We start from the raw sequence: 21,306 nt of genomic DNA on the forward strand, positions 1-21,306 counted from the left end.
GGGGGACCTGTAGATGTGTGTGATTGTCAAAAAAGTGACAATTACTGCTTTGTATGTTTCTCATGATGAAAACCAGTAAAAATAAATATGTATTACCAGGCAGCAGAAGACATTAAAGAATACACAAGCAAAATCATTGACATATTTCAGTTTTGAACTGGTTCCAAAGTGTGTGACGCACAGTGATAGCCATTATCTAGAAATAGAACAAAAATAGAGCAGAAACAAGACAAAGTGCCAAAAAACATCTCAATGATTGCCAGAACCTTTGGGGGAAAATGTTTGAATTCATGAGACAAAAATGAAAACTAAAGGTATGGATCACTTTAGTTTAGGTGTAAAACGAACACAGCATATCAGCAGCAGATCTTCTTGTCTGTCAAAAATGATGGTAGTGTGATGGTGTGGGTTGCTTTGCTGCTTTGGAACCAGGATGACCTGTCACTGATGGTACCATGAGTTCAGCTCTACCTGCGGACTTAAATCTAATTAGAATGTTAGGCTGTGATCCTAAGCAGGAGGCAGAACCCTAAAATCTTCCTAAATTATCATAATGTTTCCTGGAAAAGTTGGCCAAAGTTCCTCCATACTGATGTAAAATAACATTTTGCAAGTTATCACAAATGCTTGATGGCAGCCATTACAAACAATGCTGCCATATTGAGTTGTTAGGTTTCCACAAAGAACCTGATTGGTTTGGATAGTCTGTTCCTTTAACACATTAAGTCAACCTTCATAAATTGTTTTATATTTACTTAGATGAGAAGTAAATATATTTTGATATTAAAACTAATTTAAATACCTGAAAAGTTGAAAAATCCAAACATAAAATAAATCTAGTGTCAGGATTCCCAGATGTTTGTTCTGAGCTGTGTATAGTTATTTTATTGTTGTTTGTGTATTTCCATATAGATTGTTCCTTTGTGTTTTGCTTCTTGTTTCGTAGGTTTGTTCCTCTCTGATTTTGGTTCGTTGTCTTTTGTCAGTGTTTGACTTTTGATTTGTTGATCCCTTTCTCTATCTTTGTCCTTCCCTCCGTCTCTCTGCTGTCATTCTGCCATAGCTGTTCCACAAACTCCTTTTTTTTCTTTTTTAATTCTTCTCTAGTATCCATGTCTTGTCTTATGTAAAACCTTTAAGGTCTTCTTGTTTCTTGCCATTATTGATGTAGCTCATCTTCACCACTGTCAGTTTTGTCTGCTTAGACAACACGACTCTGTTCCAAAAGTGTACAAAATCATTTTTGGTAAAGGCAAAAAACAAAAACTCAGTAAAGCTTGCTTCTGCAGGTTTACTGGGGTTCCAAAATGCACATAAGTGTAAAGCAACATGATGGTTCATTAGCAGTATTTCCATACTTACACAATTTGACATTTCTAAAATAAATTTGCTTAATGGAAACAAGCCAATAATTAAAAAAAACTCTTTTGGCCATATCAAAATTGTGGATGTTGCACTGTCAGAAACTGTGAAGAAGAAGATGACAGGAAGTAGGAGGACTGTGGCGTGTTTTTTTTAACGATTTGAACAAACAAACTTATTATCTGCAATTTTAATTGTCTTATTTAATGGAAATATTTGTGAAATTGTGTTCTTTCAACATTTGCAAAATATTGACAAAGTTTTGTGTACATTTGTAATGGAAATGCAGATGTACACTATTATTTTCTATACCATATTATATTTGAAGATTGAGATGAGAAAAGATTTGTAAATGTTTTAGAGCCTTTTTCCATTTTGTTAAAAACCCCAAAACAGAGCCAGAGGACAAGTTTTAATTTGCACAGCATGAAAATGCATAATGTGAGCTAAAAAATTAGCCTATAGTATTCACAGATTCCAAAGTAGAAATTTTACAAACCACAGTGAATTACTCTCCAAAAAAAGTTATTAAAAGTTAATGGAGGCGTATCCTTTGCCTGACTGGTGAGATTGGTGAAGCCGTCAGCTGGAAGTGGAATCTGCTCGGACCTTGGACCTGCTCTGCTGTCACTCTTCATCTTTTCACATTATCTTCTGGATATTCTCCCACATTTATCCTGTCCATTTCTGTCGAGGTTTTTCCTTCTCTCACAACTCACCCATCCTTCACCTCCGTTCTTATCATTTTCCTAATATGAATCTCTTTATATTCCCCTCCAGTTTTTAACCTTCGTCTTCACTGCTGTGACTTCCAAACTCTCCTTTGCTTATTTCTCACTTCCTCAGTTCTATCAGGAAATCTCATCATTCATTGCTGCTTCATCATTTAACCTTCACTTCACACTAGTTGAACCCCTTTTCCCAAATAATTTATTCCCACTTACTTTGCTTTTATCTGCCCCACTCCCCCTTTATTAATTTTTTTTTCAATTTGTCCTGAGTTTATCATGTCCTTACTGCTCAGTCCTTTGAAATTCCTTCAGTGTTTTATCATCTCCCCAGAGCTCTAGGCCAGCTTAATGAAAACTACTCAACAGGCCAGAGAGAGTGCATGAATAAAAAAGCAATGAAGGCAACAAAATTGCTGTGAGGACACTCAAAGAATCACAGTTTTAAGGTAGACCTTCAGAGAAACAAATGTTTGAGGAGAAGGATGACAATCAACCAGTGATGAGTCTAAAAACTGAGCTGGTTTTAGAGATAAAACCATCAAAAGGAGTTGATGTCCTAAAAAACCAAAGATCATTCAAACGTGGAACTGGCCTCAAGTATGCCGATTTTTCAGTGACCTGCTGAGCAACTTTCATAACCTGCTCACAGACCAAGGTTCTGAATCCCTACAACATCCTCATAGGCTTTCATTACTCCTCTCTAATTAACACCTTATTGTGTGAAATACAAAAAACAATAAATTATTTGTATTTTTTACCATCAAAAACATGAAAAATTACATTAAAATTGTTACATTTGTGATATTTTGAACAGCAATCAAATACATTTGGTAGTAGTGGTGCATATGTGTGGCATTCAGAGTTAGGATATTCAAAACATAATATTTATTTTGTCAAAAATCATCTGTGGCAGGGGAGGCAGAATATAGAAACACAATGTTGGAGAGTTTTACAAGCTGAGTGACTTATTTTGTGCTCATAGATGTCCAATTGTGAGTCATTGATCTGTTTCCAATGACTCACAATTGGAAACAGATCAACTGTGTTTCAGAAACTTGCTAGTGCTAATCTATATGTAAATAATACTCATTCCATTCATTCAGTATATGTTTATGCATACTATATATAAGATTCAAAAAACTACCACACTCTGACTCGCAAATCTTTGTGACACATCTGTCCTTGACCTGCAACAGAATATGAAATTCATGTTTACTGGTTCCTGTGTTGTGACCCATAACATGGCAGTGAGGATAAAAGGATATGAAATATAATCTTCACAGAAAACCGGAAGAAAGAGCCCAGTTCAGGTTAGCCTTTAGGAAAACAAATGTTGTCATAAACAACCTTTTATGTTCTTCACAAATGAATTATATTGATGTTAAATTAGGTTGGGATTGTAGCACAATCACTGCTAAGTTAAAAAGAAGAATAGATCTGGAGGTGCAACATTAAGAAAGCAAGAGGAATTTAGTAAAATAAATTGGTCTTTAAAAACATTATATTGTCCAAGTAAGTCCAGAACTACGTCTATTAAAAATGCATAAAATCCAAAAGGCAACATGAACTAACTCTATAAGTATCTAATATGTATTAGATCCTAACAGACGTATATCTGACATCGTCACACAGCCGTCTTTTTCCATTTGTATAAAAATAAACACCTAATATCTGAAGGGAAGTTTGAATTTCAGGTTTGCATCAGAAATTTTCTGCATGCAAATCAGAATCCCTTGCATGTTTTTATGGATGGACCATTAGCGGTTAGGAGTGTTTCCAGCTTCGATAACTAAATTCTGCTTCCCTGGGGGTAAATAATACGACCAGGGTAAAAGTCAAAGTGGCTGATTACGATGAAACATAAATGATACCGACGTGACTGAAACCTAATCAGATAGTAAACATTTTCAGTCAGATCTGTATTTTGTGTGTGTCTCTTTGTATTTTGTGTTGCAGGGACCGTTTCCCTAACATACCACGCTGTGGGAACTGACTGCTCTTTGTGTCATTTGGGGTTAAAGGTCAGGTTTAGGAGGAAGGTGTGAATTGAGTTTAGATTAGGTTTAAGGTTAGGTGTGCTCTGGTAATGGTTTGGTTTAGGATCAGAGAAATGAATGAAAAATAAATGGAAATCAATGCAAAGTCTCTATGAAGATAAAACAACCTACCCTGTGTGTGTGTTTATAAGAAAGAAATAATTTCTCCAGAATCCAGTTTTATCCTTTTTGCAACTTTGGAGTTCAAGGTGAATTTAAAATGAAGAGCCTTGGCTTTGATCGGTGAATACACAATAATCATAATGGACCAGATTAACATTGCATATCAGCTTTTGTTATAATCATGCTGTCTGGAAACTAAAATACTCTAAACACAGTTTAAAACATTTTCTGAGGTTTAATAAAGGTACTTTGTTGGTTTTATTAGAAGCTAACTTGAGTTTCCTGAATTCTTTGTTCATCTAAAATTCTCAGAACAGATAAAAGAAAAGTCTTTGACCCTACCAAACATAAAACTGGCACACATCGTCATCCTTATTGAGTTCAGACAGAATGAGAGATTAGAGCAGAGAAGTTTCCTGTGGAGTGAAATTAACTTTGTTGTGGGGAGAAAAGAACGCCACGAACACACAAAAATCTATCGCTGAGTTTCCAGTGCTTACATGGACGTTTGGTGCAGTACAACACACAGACAACCTCACAAATCCAGCAGCTGTGGATCGACACTGAGCTGAGTCATAATAACCGTCAGATATTTCAGACTATCAAAGAGAAGCAGCAAAAGAAAACAAACAGAAACACAGTCACAACGTTTAACAGAACATTAATACAGAAAGAACAATTCACAGATTTCACAGCCAGATGGACATGGCAGCGGGGTGGTTACCAAGATTTGAGTGTTAAGTTGCCTTTAGGACCTCTGATATCTGCAGTAATAGCATATTGATGTAATATTAAGGTAACCAAGGTAACCGGATTACACCAGTTTGGTAAAAAGAACCCTTTCACAAAGAAATATGTGGAATGGATTTGTAGCTGCTTATTAACAAAAGTGTGAAGAGTTAAGTTGACATTTATTGAGGTGTTTTTGGTTGCTACAGAAGGCAGACCAAAACCAGTGTTCTCTGCTCCTAAAATAACACAAGTCAACTCTCTTGGAGAAAGATGGACAACAATGTTCTGCCTCCAGTTCACTGTCCATGCTGCAGAGAGGAAGCATGACAACCGCTTGTCCTTGAAAACACCATCTGTTGTTGTTAGCATTGCTAATCCACCTCCTCTCCATCCGCTCCTCTTTAAATCTCTTTACGTTGGAGTCTGGGATATGATCATCCAGTGAAATGCAAGGCACTTAATATCTGCTAGCAGTTAACATTCATAATTTTTTGCTTGCCAGAGATCCCATTCCTGATTAGTCCAAAGTTGGGCTCAAAGGCCGGTGTCCTGAATGTTTCAGATGACATTCTGGGTTAGCACACCAGATTCAAATGGCTGGATCATAACCAGGCCTCTGGAGACCTTAGACAAGCTGGGGAGGTAGTTTAGTTGTTTAAGTCAGATGTGTTGGAACAAGGACACATCTAAAACCTGCAGGATACCAACCAGTGCTGACTCACAGTCAAGGCTGTTGCTAGACATTTGGGTGCTCGAAACAAAAGCATGGAGTTGTTATGTTTTCTTTCTGTCTACAATAGCAAAATAATTTCTGTGATTCATCCTGCTTCTCTCCGCAGACAGCCGCTCTGAGCTCTGAACAAACCGCGCTGAACAGGAGAAAAGGTGACAGTAGGGAGTGAGGGGGAGTGCGACCAGAAGCATCATCCTGTAATCTCTTTTTCTCGACTCTCAATGCCTTTTCTACTATCTTGATACCCACCTGTGTTTCACATCTATAGAACCATTGTCTTGGTTTAAAATCCCTACCTGCTGCAGTTCTGTTAATAATTTATGTTTATGACCTTACTTCTATGTTATTCCTTTTAAAGACACATTGTCCTTGATTCCAGTATTTCTGTCATGATTGCTGTTCGTTCAGACATCATCTGCTCTGTGCAGAATGGCTCCTATTCCCGCTGCATTAATTCCTCTTGCCTCTTAAATGGCTTCCTTTTCCACTAGAACTGCTGTCAGATTTGTATTATCTGGTGTTGCCAAGCTCGTTTCCTCTGCAGCTGTAAGTGACATAGAGTGAAGAAACAATGACCATTATGAGTTCATTTTAAATCAAAATAGCTCTGAAAAGGCTCCACTTCTGCTGATCACGTCATTCAGTCCGATTACCCATTTCCTTCCCTCGTCATCATTAAAGGAGACAAAACAGCACCAACTGTGCCTTTACATTTGTAACATATAAATAAAATATGTCTATATAAATGAACAATAATTGTATTGCTGAATTATAGCATATCTCATTCTGTGACCCTATACTTTCTATTCATATACAGTATTTCTGTTCTTAAGTTTGTAAGAAGAAGAAAAAACATTTTGATGCATGAATATGATCCAGCAGCACTAATTACTTCTCACTTGTGAAAATGATTGTGAATCCAAAGTGACCTTGACTGGGTGCGCGTGAAGCCGGGAGTAATGCAGCACACGGAGCTTCAAATAAAATGGGTCCTTTATTGTTTTTTTTTATGAAAAAAGAACACTTTTCTCTCTTTCTGGGTTGCAAAGAAACAAACGTAAATGACCCGTATTCTGTCAACATAAAGCCTCAGCTTCGTTGAAAATGGCGGGCTCACATGTAGCAACGTAGCTTCACATACAAAGCTAAACTATTACAAAGAGTGCATTAAACGGCAGTGGCACTTCTAGAGGACAAACAAAAAAAAACGTAACATTAACATCCTCTCCTTAACTTTGTTCATAGAAGATAATTCAGCTTCGACATTACCGAATACTTGGATTCTCGGATTGGTGGCATCCTTTTCACCAGGTCTCGGCACACAAAAATGTCCTTCTCTTCCGCTTTGCTCAGATTTCCACGATATATACACAAGAGGTTTTTTTCTACTTCCTGAAATCTTTTGACCTCTCTGTAAAGCAGCACCACATGCTGGCAAAAACAAGAATTGCAACCAGTTGGCGAAACAAAGCAAAACAGGGTTTACAAAATACAGTTTAGACATGTACCCATTTGTTCACCTGGTTACACGCGCTTACAACAACTGTCGCTTGATGATCTTTTTATTCAATTATTCCACCTAATATAAATTTATCCGTGTGGATAATGACAGTTTGTGGGAGAAATCAAGTGGTGATTCTTTCCAGGTCAAAGCCTCCTGGCTTGGTTTTCTTCACTACAATAAATCGAATCAGCATCCATTGATGAGTCCTCATCAATCTTCCTGTCCATGTCGCGCTCCATTTTCACTGCTTAGTTACAAATATAGCCCATGATGTCATTGCTTACGTCTCACAATGACGCTACGATCACAAAATGCCACACTGAATGGCAGAGACCCCTAGCAATGATCGCGGATTGTGAGTGAAACGCTTCAGAACACAGAAATAGAAGTAAAACAGGGTGAAGCTCACCAACTTTCATTGCAATCTTCTCACAAACTCATCCAGTTCATATCTGGAAAAATATCTGGAATCTTAAATCAGAAATGTGAATTTAAAGTGACTTACATCTACTGTATTCCATCTGTTGTCAATATCAACCGGTCTGTTTTGGCAGAATTTCTGGTGAGCTGTACACTACAAATATAATTTCTTAAATTCCATTAATACTTAGAGTCACTGCAATATTTTGCCAGTGTTCTCAATAAAGCTAAAATCTTGGTTAACATAAAGACACAGAACTGTGATTAAAACCTGTACAAAAACTTGAAAAGTTATTTATACCTGCAAAACATTCTTAACATTGTTGAAATGTTTTAAAAACAAATAGAGTTAAATTATAAATGACAACTGCCACAACTTATACTTATTTAGATCTCCAAATTTGCTCACAGACCTTAACATAGTAACTCCAGCAAAGCCTAGCCCGTTACCTAGCAACCCCAGCAGAGTTTCGGTCATTACCTAGCAACCCCAGCGGAGCTCCAGCATGTTTATCTTATTCACATTTATTTACGTTTATTTACTGTAACACAGACCTTTCCTGCCATCAGCCATCACTATATAAAATACCTGTTTGAAGAATTTGAATTAATGAGTCACAGCAACATTTAATTTTCCTTTGGGATCATTAAAGTATTTTGAGTTGGGTCAGTCGGTTTTCCCGCTGTTCAACTGCTGCTGGAAAAGACAAGTGTTTTGTTGTTGACTTACCATCCAGAAACCTCTTCCTGCATCCTTGCTAATTGTGCAGGAGGCTCCACTTCTGCTTTTCAAAGATGCATAGTTGTATAATTGTCAATCTGTTTGCAGCCATTTTCACATGTGATTGTAAACAGTGAGTTGCGGTGAGTTGTGGCCAGCAGCAGCTTTGAATTGAAAGTGATCAGACGCCTTAAAACAGCTCATTCTAAATATGCAGAACTGAGCAGACTAGAATCTCATTATCTAAAAATAATTTTAGATGAAAATGTAATGAACATGTTTTGTTTAGCCCTGTCGAAGGCTGTTCAAGAAGCACAAAAGGTCACCTTTAAAACAAAACTGCACATTGGATCAGAACTTGAAAGGCCAGGAGACATTGTAAAAATAAGAGCAAAGCAAAATTATTTGTAAAATAAATAAGCAAAATAATGGTTTTGGTTTGGATAATTGAGAAATTAGAAGACATAAATAAAAGAACCATATTAATGGAAGTAGAGCATGTATTCCAGCAGAGCAGCGCCCCCTTTACTGCACACAGCTCATTACTTATTGGTCCAAACAACGACCTTTAAATTATGAATGAACTCCCGGCTGACATCAGGAGCCGTGTTGAGGTGGGACATCTCTGCTACGCAGATCCAGCAGGAGGGAGATCAAAAACACTGGCAGAAGCAAATCTTCAGAAAGCTAACAGAGCTCAGGTAATCTACACCAACATCATCTCTTCCATGGGGTACTTATTCGTATTGCCTGCCATGGTTCTATGGAAATCTGTAATGTGATTGGACCACAAATAATCAAATTGAACTTCTTCCAACTGAGGCGAAGCAAGTAAAAATGGGAACATTGTTACCTGAGCAGAGATTTACTGGAGTACGCTTAACAGTTTTACTTTAGATGACTTTAGAGATCTGTTGAATTGATTGTGTGTGGCTGATGACTGATTTTATATATTTTATTGCCTATTAGTGGCAAGCAGCCACTGTGGCTGAGGCATTCATTTGCTCCCTCAAGAGATGATAATTGCCACAAACACAAACCTTTTAGTGAAGGAAAGTTTGTAAGAAAAAAAAATGTTGCAAAGAAGCCATTACTCCCAGACTGTGGGCGGATTATGGTCAGGGTGGAAATGCTGTGTCTGCCTCTCACGACTTCCAGATAACGCTGCTGTTTTATCATATTAATAATGTGTTGCTTATTCAGAGAAAAGATCAGTTCCAGACAAACCAGAGTCACAAGCTAATTGGAACAAAGGAGATGCAGCTAATCAAGTTTTTCTAATCGTTTTACAAATCTGTTTCCGGCCATCTTTATCTCGATCCCAAACAGACCTGATACGGCCGGCTGTCGCTTCAGACCAGTAACCAACGATGTGTCACTCTGATACTTCCCAGTTTAGTTTCAAATTAATGATGCCGATTATAATATTCTTCTGCTTATTGGTTCCCTTCCAGGCACAAACTCGCAATTGAGGCTGATTGCACATTTGTCACAAGATGAAATGGGCATTAAGGACATGATGCCAAAAATTATATCAGTTATTGAGCAGAAAGAAATAGAAATAAAACAAAGAAACACCTGAGGAACAAACCAAGACCGGTCTGCTTAGTTTTCAGAAAGTAACCCAAATATAAAACTGGCTTTTCCTTTTTTTCTCAGAAATAATTCTTTTTAAGCTTTTATTCACCAGAGTTTATATCTGCTAAATCAAATGAAAACAGATAATCAGCAACAAGTTTAGTACTTCCATACCTGTTGATTGATTTTAATCTTTAAAATCACACAGGGGCAAATAAATGGCTTGAGGGCTGAACGTTGCCTCCAGCCATTATACATCTGACCTTTGGTTTGCTGAAACGAAAACAAAACAAGCTAAAATAAATTCATGTTAATCATAATCTTTTAATAATGAGTCACTAGTGACTGCTTTTTAAAATCTGTCTAATTAATTGCTTGCCAGATTCCAGTGCACATAAATGTTTAAGACAGCTCAGAAATCTAAAATTATGATTACTAACAACAGTTTGTTTGATGTAGAAAGGAAATATGGTTTTGCTTATTTATGCTCTCTGAGCTTTAAACACAGCAACTTCAAATACTCTGGGACTGTGCCATCAACTGAAACATGACCTTACCACAGGGGCCTCTCAGAAACAGAATGAGTCTCTTAAAAGGTTGCATGTATGATGGCAGCATGTAATCAGTGGCAAGCACACATGCTACGTACTGTATTATTAAACAAGATGAACTTATTGTGTTAAATCTTAGCTGCTTACTAGCTCAAAAATTGATTTTAGAAAGTGAAACTATTTAGAGTAGATTCTGAAACTACACAGCAAAATCAAAAGTGTTAAATGTCTTGGTGTTAGTAGACTTTATGCAAAAGCAGAGTTAATTTTACTCTAATAGAGTCACATTCTGTTTATGTAACTCTGGGGTGTATATTATTAGTAGTTAAAATCCAGTGTTAAAACAAAGTGTTTCCGTATCAAATCTAGAGATGTTAAAATAGCAATCAGTAACTCTTTACTTAACTCTGAACTACAGCAGCTGTAAGTCATTTCAGGACAATTTACTTTCCACATGTCTGAGTTATTCACTGCTCTTGGAAAGTTTTTTTTTTTTCTGAGATGGTTTATAACTATTATTTTGAGTTGAGATCAACCTGATAGACATCACGTTCGCCACACGGCTCGGTGTTAGCACATTTAGCTTAGCATGCCGAATGTTTGCGGAGAATAAGTGTTGGAAAAAAATCGAGCCGGTGAACATTCAGTCAAATCCTTGGCTAACAAACAGATCCGTAATAATCTGGAGTCTGTTTTTTCATGATGTTGAACGTTTACATGAATATTGGTCAGATTTATTCAACCTTTTTGATCATTTCTTTCCTTTGAAAAGCTGTAAAAGGCTTTTTCATGTTGAAAGCATTATTCCTTCTTATATACATTTTGTTTTAATCCTTTTACTGCCTTTTTCTATATATTAGTATCAGTATGGTTGCGGATGAATCGCCAGTCGTCAGCGTCAACCTCCCGAACCCTCCATGGATTCTTCAAAGATTCAAGCTCCAAAAATGATTATGTAAGTGTTAATATCGCCGAAACTCCACATTTCTATAATTGAGGCTTGTTTTTAGAGTTGTAGTAAAAATGTATTCCTTCGTTCCATTTTTCATTGTTATGTTTTTTGTTTGTTATGATCCAGATACGGAGACTGAAGATTGTCCAGTGCAGTAGAGGAGCATGGTGATGTTCCCGGCCAAACTTCACCAACAACCTGAAGACAATCTGTGTTAGTGAGTGGACAGAAACATAAACTGGGTAAGAAGTGATCTGAACTAGGTTGGTCTGTTATGCACTGTAATATCCTGGCAATCTACCTGTTAAAAGAACATTTACTCTATCATATTACATGAACTGCTTGCTTTACTTTCTCCACCTTGTACTTTGAACAATTTCATGCATATTGTATTGAAGAAAAATGTATTAAGCATACTGCATTTTGTATTGCACAGCTGATATGTCAGACCTTTTTGCTGATATATCAGCTATATATATTACATATTGCTTGATAAGCAATATGTGAATGAAAGCGACATGTGAAACATGCACATTATTCCATGTTGTGATATGTTTTGTAATTATGGTGCACGATTTGAAATAAATGCATTTGAGAAAATCATTGCCTCTTTATTAAATGTTTATTTTCCAAAGAATTTTTAAAAGTTCAAAACAATAAAATACCTATTTAATATTAATTACAAATTATGATGTAAAAAAAAAAATACTCTGTGAGAGTTAATACTTAAGATCCTAACACTGAATTAGGTGTTAGTTAGTGTTAAATGATTAACTCCAGCAGATTTGATATTTGACACTTAATTAGAGTTAAGGTACCGACTCTCCAAAAAGAGTTAAATTAACACTTTCTGGTGTGGACCCATATAGACACTTTAAAAGTGTTGAAATCAAATCTGACAGAGTTCATTTGGGCCTGCTGGATTTGCTGTGTATGCTTCCCTGTATTTAAGCCCTTTGGCATTAAGAACGAGGTTTCTAAGTTGGCAGAAGTAAGTTAAGGTTATTTTGTTATTTAATGACATGAAGTCCGCTTAATGCAGAGCTTAGTTTGGCAGATGTCCCTGTGGTCATCATTACGAAGCTAAAGTAATACAACAGTACTGTTATAAACCTTTTATAGCCCCTGGTCAGCAGACATGCCTGGATAATAAATCTAATTCATCTTCACATGAGAATATGGTGTCATTTTTAGCCCTGATTAAATAACATAAACATTAATCATGATGAATCTTCCAGAGCTTCAGTCTGAGTCAAAGCCCAAGTTTTTACAGTGCAAGTCATAGTCCAATTTTGTGTCCTTGTTTTTTAAGTGCAACTCTAGTTCAAATGTGAGTCTTGGTCTAAAAAAAGACTCCCTCTGAAATGTTTAGAACTGGCTATTTTAATTGATCAAACACCAAATATATTTTAATATACAATAATAGGCATCCACTGACTTCCTTATGCTCTTCAGGATACAGCCAATCAACACAAAAGGAAAATGAATGTCGCTCCTGGATTGGCTGCTTTGCAAACGGACAAATAGCATTGCACCAAAGAGTTTCAACTATTTGAGATATTCTCTACAAAAGTAAAAAGAAAATAGGTAGAATAATTTGGTCATGTTCCACAATAAATATGCAAATGCTGAACCATGAATAGGTCTGTATGTATCTCCTACAACCCTGAACATGTTTTGTTCTGCAGGATCAGCAATATCTGATAAGAGATTCATCAGGAAAACTGTAAACAACACTTCACTAAACAACTATTTAAGAAAGAAGTGTTTATCCCCAATCAGTGTCACACAGTGATTTAAATCCTCTGTGCAACTCCAGACTCCTGCAGCATCGTGTTTTGAGCTGTAAATGCACGAGTCACATTTACCAGTAAATCAGATAAATAAATCATTTTTTCCCTTTTGATGATTACTGCAGAAACATTCCAGAGCAGATAAGAATCACATTCAGACCTCACATCGCCACATAATCCAGTTTCTGATAATGGCTTTTTTTTTTTCTTTTTTTTTTTATCAGATCAGTGACATTAAGATCTTGTGAGTCAGTCAGACAGCTGAGTGATGGACTGGAGGTTAGAGAGAGAAAATCTGACATCAGGGCCTGCAGATAGCTGCTGATATCCATCTTAATGACTTATCTCTTTGCACAAAATTAGATTTTTTTACTCTGCTACTTATAGCAGGAGACTCTATATTAGACTTCCGTTCAATTTTTATCTAATTGGATGAAAAATGGTTGAATGCGCGTTATTTTGTCGTTAGTGATTAATGACCTGAACTAAGATGAAGCGCTGAACAGGCTCACCGCTCATGCTACTATTGGTTCTGCAGTAAAATAGATTTTACGAAGCAAAGCATACTACTAACCCTGATCTTTATTCAACCTTTGCTGATAATGTTTTTATCACTGTTAAAGGAAAGGAACAGGATAACTTCAGCTGTTCTCTTAGCTTTGATGTAACCCATTTGAACTGCAGAGGACTGTGTGTAAGTTCTTATGAGAAAGGTTGTAACAAAACCATTCAGACATAAATCCTCAATTTACTTTGGTTGTCCTAAAACCAGAGCCTCAGATATGATATCAGCACTCAAATAAATGTCAAAAACCTGGGAACAAGTTAACTTCAATGAGAAGATTTAAAATATTACTCAACTTATTAGGCTTTGGTGATGAACAATAGAAAACTTGCTGATGGAGATTCCTGACCAAGAAAAAAATAAATCAAAGTCCAACTGGTAGCTTTATTAAACACTTGGCGCTGATTGGTGGATGTAGTTCTTAATTTTTTATATGATTTTATAAGAATTTCAGTTTAAAATGCTAGAAATCCTTTGTAGGTTAAGTTGCCTTGTTGTGGTTTCTGATTATTTTCAGTTTCTCCCCTCAATTAATCACTCTCCCTTGTTCCGGCAGTAACTCTACATAACTTACATTTTCTTGTCATTTTTGTCAGATCCTATTATTGAGATCAATGTTTCCCAGTCCTGATCCTAAAGCCGCTGACCTGCCTGGTTTAGGTGCTCGGCTGCTTCAGCTCTCCTCATTTCAGTAATCGTAGTGATATAATGAGTTCATTTGATCACGATGGTTTTTATTTTTGAGTTACTCTTATGTTTCTGTTCATTCTCAGGATTTGGGGTTTTGATTAATCACTGAGGTTTTCTGTTTTGTATTCATTCTATGTCAGTCATTTTCCCTGAGCTCCTCTAGCTCTGGTCGGCGTTCAGGTAATTACACTCGGTGGTTTGTTACTTCAGTGATCAATCCTCCTCAGTATGTGAGCTCTTTGTTTTCATTCACTCCCTGCTTGTTGCTCCATACATCCTTCAATAAATCCACATTCTGTATAATTCTCTGTTCGGATCTTTCAGCTCATCGTAATGTGAACACATCACCACTGAATGTTCATAAGTCTGTGCTGTAAACCCCTAAACACCGGTGACAGTCGGATAACGATGGCGACTTTGCTAATGTGACTTAAAGGGACAAGATTATGTATTTTCTTTACATCGCAAACATGTAACTGTATTACCTTCAGTTGTTATAAAAATTATATATATATATATATATATATATATATATATATATATATATATATATATCAAATATCATTTGACATCATCAATTAATGCCTTGAAATTGGGCCGCTGTCTCTTTAAGAAGCTCTTGCTCTTTCTGAAACTGCCTTCAGGAAGTCAACTCATCCTGGCTCCTCTATTAACCCTTTAAGAACATTTGTGTGGCACTGATAAGTCGCGTTTCACCAGGTGTTTACTAATTGCTGCTGACTAGTCTGAAGGAGTTGAGTGAGGGAATCGCAGGGTATGGCTAAAACTCTGAAAGAAAACCTTCAACTTTACCTTTTATATTTAACTATTTAACATTGGAAAGCATCCAGAGTTTTTTTTTAAATGCTATATAAAGTTATTGTTTCTTTATGCTTTTAATTCTTGATTTGGTTACAACATACAATATCATTTCCGTGTTATTTTAACTGTAGATGGGAGCAATTTTCTCTACTATACGGCCTGTAACTGCTTACTTCATACATGCTGCGTTCTTGCCCTCAGGGAAGTTTTTTTTTTAAATTTCCACAACAAAGTGACAGCTGCTTGGTGGATGAAGTTCTTATTTTTTAGGGTACATCCTCTCTGCCTTTCAGTTTGTGGTCTTCTGCCAACAAGCTTTTCATTTCCACCGCATCCTGTTTCTCGTCTCGCCCACACTTCTGTCTGACTGTGGTTGTGAACAGTTAGCCACCCTGACTGATTTCTGCCACGGTCCAGCGTCTGTTGGGTCTTTATTTCAGTTGAGTGTTTTCATTATGCAAGGTACAAACCAGGTACTTCTGGGAAATATCCCCCCCAAAAAGCTTTCTATCTCTGACAGGCAACATCAGAAATTCATCTTAAGTTTATTTGAAGTTTTATCTTTCTGATTTAATTTAACCTTTTGGGTCTTAACCTTTGCAGAAGTTCTTTCATTTTCTTTAGATTCCTCTCAAACCATTCTCTGCTTCATCAAATCTTTCCTGCAGATCAAAATGTGCTGAATTAGACAACTAACCAGAACACTACGCAAAAAAACTCAGATCAGCAACAAATTTTAAAACTGAATGCTGCAGTCTTTGACACTGTGGGTATTTTATGTACAATATAAAATATAAATGACCATGTAACGCCTCTTCAGTTTTCCTGTACCTACCTTTAATTGAAATAGGCTTAACTTGTCAGAGAGCTTTAAATAAATCAGCTCTTCTTCCATGTATATTGAAACACAGAAGACATGCTGGCAAAGACAAGTTAGTTTAAACCGCAGTGGGGATTATTACCAGCTGGCAGAGCAGAGAGTCAGGATGCTGCACAAGCACACAGCTTAGATATTTCAACCTCTGACTCCATAAAAGAGAAATTTTAATAATCATGCAGATATTAACTCTGCACAAAGTTGTTGGTTCACTGAAATAACAATAAAGGTGGCATTACTTGTTATTTAGTCATCATTATTTGTAGTTTTCTCCAATAAGAACCTCACCTGGAGTCTTATTAGCGGAGTTTCCATTTACCATATACAGTAAATGTGCAATTTGACATTTCAAGAATAAATTTTCTTAATGGAAATGATAACAGGAACTAGTTGGAGGATCAAGGCGAGTGAGCAAACTTGTTCATGTTTGATTTTAACTGCATTTCTTCGATTGTCGGTGGATGGACAAACAGATGAATCAGTGAAGGAGAAGCATGAACTAAGGAAACGTATGAATGAAAGTATGGAGCTGCAGGTGTGATTATTAGAGGATCAGAACCAGCTGGAGCGGCGGAGCAGAACCCAAAGCCCACTGAGACGAATCAAGACAGAAACAGAACATCACCATTTTTTTCTGTTTTTAACCGAAAGACAAAAAGATGGGGAAGTTAAATAAATGACATTAATCATGATCTCAGGCTGCATTAAATGTTGTGAAGGAATACAAGAAAATCCTTAATTTAATCAATAAACGTGTCCTAACTGTCTCTTTTTTATGGTATGGAACAATCATTTTAAATAAATCTTACAAAGCTCCTGAAGGGTTAACGACTGATCCATCTTCTTCTGTTAGATGACTCCGCAGTATGATATGTAAGTAATTAAAGTTTCCTGACTGGTGATACATGCAGTGAAACACGTTTAAGAGATAAAATCTGAACCCCAAGTAAAGAATTATATTTGGATTCTGAGCTTCTTGTTTTTCACTCTGATGAACACAAATCATTTTTTTTTCAAATCAGACCCACTTGACTTTCATGTTACTCTATCATGGATTTGTACCTCACACTTTTTAAGCAACCTTAGTTTGGTCATGTCCCATTTCTTCTGGTTTTTATGCTGTTGCCAGTGACAGACTCATGATTTTTCTCCAAAGGAGACAGGAAGCTGGAAGATCGATTATCAACCATAAATTTAAAAAGAAACATGGCAGATTCTGTGACTAACTTTATTCACTCTCACTGGTGAAAAACGCATCACTTAGCGCTAAGTGCTGCTGCTCCTTCAAAATAAAAATCTTGCCAAAATTATGTGAATCACAGCGGACACAGCAGATGGAGATGATCATAATTTGTCCGCTCAACTTTATTATTGATTCACATGCTGCCATGTCCAGCATCCATAAGAACTTCCATAGCAGATATTATTTTATGTTAAGATGAATTTGGTTCATTAGATCCTGAATTCAAGGTCCATGGAGTCTTTTCAGCCCAAACATCATCACTTTTTCCAACATTAGTTAGGAGACAATGTGTGATGCTGGTTTCCTGCCACTGAAACAGAAGGAAAAAGGCCAGAAACGTCATGATTAGAAAACAAAACGCTTCACACTGAAGGGCAGTGAGGAGATCATGGCGGCAGCCGGCTGATTGTCCGTCTGTTTGGGTCAAAGAGAGGACAACGCCGCTCTGCAGCTAACAAGGACTTCATGATTGATTATTGAGATAAGATTTCCAACTGTTTATTTTCCTAATGATCCGTGATGCAGACATTTAGAGCTGTAAATATGGACAAAGAATGGAGGTTTGCTGCTGAAAGGTCTTCACCGCAGGCTTTTGTAACTTTACTTAGTTGTGTGACAAAAGAGAAGAGTAGGAATCATTGAGTAAGAAAATGTCCGTGTCAGCTGATGTTTCTGTTCAGATTCAGATGATCGGATCAGAACCCCAAAAATGTTTGAACGGCTTCTTTTTTATTTGATTCCTGAAAAATCCAACCGGATATATATATAATTTATATATATGTGTTTTTAATAAAAGTTACAAACTGTACTTTTAATTACAGGAACAAGAAAAACTCAATTTTATGGACTAAGTTTTTATTTTTATTTTATTTAGAAAATAATTTTTATTTTTAATTTTTATTTAGAAAACTAGTGGAGATTTTTCCCTTATTATCATACTTCAACAGAAAACATTCAGGAACTGAAGGACTTAATAAATAAAGCTATAAATGTAATATAAGCAGAGGCTGAACAGGCTGTTATTAATAAACCATGAGTTATTTCTCTTTTTGCTCCTTCCATTCCCATTCAGTTCTGTTCATTCATCAGGTCTAAATGTCTCATTTTTTAGTGCTGCGCTCCATTTTGCTGCCTTATCCATATTTAACTACATCCGTCTCTCGTCCCGGACCTTTAATTCACTTCATGAACAGAATGCCATAACGATCCCACAATGGCAGCGTTCTCTCCCTGGGTTTAATCCCTTCCTGTCTGCTTTCATCTCTTTGAACCTGTCCCCTTCTGTCAAACTGTTGCACCAGATTCTTTCTGTCGTAAGCCTGTGTGAAGCCGTGGGAAGATTCTCCTCCAGACTCTCATCTTTTCTGCTTTCTCTTTCTGCCCTCATCGCTGTGATCTCACTTTTGTGTTCATGGTGGCACAAGAAAGTCACATCAGACTAATTTTCCATTCAATGCGCTCTCGCCCCCTCCTCCTCCTCTGGCTGCTTATTTTCCCTTTATTAGTTTCAACATGTTTTCTTGGTGGAAGAAAATCAGGAGTGAGTTGTGTGTCCACCTGCTGTGCTTGTCTAAAACATTTAGCCTTGTTTCAACACGCCGACACAGCTCCAGTGATTGGCCTTCATCTGCAGGTAAACAGTCTCTGGAGTCGAACACTTCAGGGGTTTTTAATGTAAATGCAGCTAAAGCATAAATCAGAGGAAATATTTAGTAGAAATATTAAATATTTCTACTAAATATTAGTAGAAATATGACTGTAAATATAGTCACAGTCATAACGACTGTGACTATAGAGAGAAAGATGCTTTGAATGGTGCTTTGAAATAATAATGCTATAATCAATCAATAACGTTTTTTGATTAAGGCTGTAAATCTTTCTTTATTACATGGATAAATAAAATAAATGATCTAAAAGAATAGAAAAATATCCTTTGTTGTCCGTTTGTGGCTCTCCAGCAGCTGGTTTCAAACTCCTGCTCTAACCTGATTGACTTCAAATGGATTTATTGATTTATGATGATTAACGGCCAGACACACATCTCATTTTTAATGTTACCATGTGTAACTATTCATGGAGTGAGGGGAAACATTTTTGTTGTTCAAAGACACAACCAGAGTTTTATCAACCAACGTCAGACCAACAATCAGAACTGCTACTGTATTTATGTATTTTTATTCTTATTTTAAATTTAAATTGTAACACAATGGAGTCTGAAAAGTGGCACTACTTGAATATGTGATGAAATAAGTGCCTTCCAGGGCGCCTGAGTGATTTCAGAGAAACAGTGAATTTGTCTGATGACAAGCTGGTACTTTAGCCTCATGCAGAGTCAATTTGTAACTTCTGATGTGCTTAGAGTGACTTCCACTGTGATCATTCAGGCTGGTTAAAAAAAGACTCTCCATCAGGTAAAAGAATAACCAGAATTTGATTCTCTATCTTTTCCATTTCTATGGTAACCTACATACTATGAAGCATAAACTTCAAATACCTGTTTGGAGTGACATTTACTTAGAAAAAGCTAGGCAAGTTTTACACTTAGAGATTCACTTGAAAAGGTGAATTTAAGTTAATTTTACTTATTAATATTAATAAAACTTCTTTTAACAACAAGTCAATTGCTCAAAATATACTCTTGTTTTCCCTAGTAAATTTTGCTTAACCTTCCGGCAGAACAGGGAGATCATGAAAATGAACATAGAACTCACTCATGGTGCAGTTTTATGCATGCAAATGTATATATGAAAAAAAAAGCTAATAAGTCCATAAAGTCAGAATTCCAATTCACTAATCCTTCCTGCCAAAACGTATGAATTAACTACTAAATGCAACTTAACAAATGCATTTAAACTGCAACTGGGTAGTAGGAGAAAACCAGATATAATACTTATGTCCAGCACACTGTAGATTGTAACATTATATTTAATAGTAAAATATGAGTGAATATAACAGTCAAAAATTCACTGGATCTAGTTTAATTGAGTGCTACCAGATTTATTAACTAATACAAAGTAACACAATAAATATAGCGTGCCAATTTACAGTAAAGGTGCTAACATGATAATCTGTTGTAGAATTTAAATAATAACAAAAGGTAATACTTGCAGGCTCAAAAAGTAATTTTTTGATCTATTTTATTTAGTGTTGTAGTGACAGAATGGCACATCAACAGATGGACTGGGGCTTTGTCTGCTCAACCTTTTCAAATGTTGCCATGACTTTTGAAAGTCTTGATAAAATGTCAGGAATCAACAAGTTTGTACAGTTTTGTTCTCTAGTCTCAAAAACATTTATCAGAAAATCCAAGGAGAAAAAAAAAGCATGATTTCACCAGAGCAACTGCAGCAGGCTTCTGTCAGAGTTGTGCCATTGTGGAATTGCTGCTGCAATCATCGTGTAATTCTTTCACCAAGCATCCGCTCATTAAACGCTGGTCTTCAGTACTGCTGCCTTGCTCCGTGTTTACTCTGGCTTTTCAGAGCCAAGTGTTTACAACTGCTGAAAGAAAGAAAGACAGACTGATTTATTAGACTGCACCACATTTTATTTCTAAGGAGTATTAAATACAAGAAGTTACTGTTGGGCTACACATAAAATGTAGATGCAAGATGCAAATTCATGAATGATACATGTATAGCTGGAATCGAAAAACACTTGAGACTCTCTAAAAATGCTGATAATGGCCTATTTTATTGGTTAAACACCAAATACACCTTAATATACAATAATATGCTCAGTGGAAAGAAAGTAACATACATTGTCATTATCTCCACAAGAAAAATGAACGACGCTCCTGGATTGGCTACTTTGCAAACAGCAGCATCACTCGTATAGTCCAGCTTCCTAATTTGCATTTTCTTTCAAATATTT

Source organism: Xiphophorus hellerii, chromosome 1 (genome assembly GCF_003331165.1).
Source record: "Xiphophorus hellerii strain 12219 chromosome 1, Xiphophorus_hellerii-4.1, whole genome shotgun sequence".
NCBI lineage: Eukaryota > Metazoa > Chordata > Actinopteri > Cyprinodontiformes > Poeciliidae > Xiphophorus > Xiphophorus hellerii.